Genomic DNA, 735 nt, shown 5'->3' on the forward strand with positions numbered 1-735 from the left:
CGGAGCTGAGAGCAGCCCCTGCCCGGGGGGGGGCCCCGTGGGTTTAACAGCAGCAAGGCGAGCGGGAGCGGGAGTTTCCTCCTTCGCTTGGCCAGCGTGGCCTTACCCCGCGCCCACGTCTCGCTTTCTGCTCCGCTTCCCATTTGCCGGAGCGGGGCTCGTCACAGCCGGCGCCAGGCGTGGAAGGTGGGACGGGAACACGGCGTAGCCGGTTCCTCCACCACGTCGCGGGACCTTCCCGAGCATTGCTGGGCCGTCTTCTGGCGGTGGAGGTGCTCGCCAGGGACCTTGTAACGTGGTTTCGTGTAGGAACCCGTGGGCAGGGTTCGCAGCCGCCTGCTCTGGTTAAAGCCTGTAATTAGTCCGGGGCGTGGGAGCTTCTCCTTTACCTGCTCTGTCACTGCTCGCCCGGCGTTAGGGACCCGGGATCCTTACGTGGATTTGGGCTTGTCGCAGCGGAGGTCTGAGGAAGAGGAGCTCTGGTGGCGAAGGCTGCTGGGGACGGGGGCACAGGGTTAGGGTGGTGGGGTTAGGTTTTAGGGCCAGGGTTTAGCGGTGGGATGGCAGGGTTGGGCTGGGTGATCTCAAAGGGCTTCTCCAACCTCAGCGATTCTGTGATGCTGTGGGTGAGAGCGGGCTGGGACACGGCTCCTGCACAAACGAGCGGGTGACGGAAGGAGTTGGGCAAACACGGGGGGCCTGAAATGCTCTCGGGGTAGGGCAACTCCGAATCTA

General features: G+C 64.4%; 1 protein-coding gene across 1 annotated transcript in view; it reads left to right on the forward strand.

Moving 5' to 3' along the window:
* LOC118453325 (drebrin-like protein B) overlaps nt 1–735 on the forward strand; it is a 15,542-nt gene that overhangs the window by 1,460 nt on the left and 13,347 nt on the right. The window lies entirely within an intron of this gene.

Source organism: Egretta garzetta, unplaced genomic scaffold (assembly GCF_000687185.1).
Source record: "Egretta garzetta isolate BGI_Z169 unplaced genomic scaffold, ASM68718v1 scaffold1741, whole genome shotgun sequence".
Lineage (NCBI taxonomy): Eukaryota > Metazoa > Chordata > Aves > Pelecaniformes > Ardeidae > Egretta > Egretta garzetta.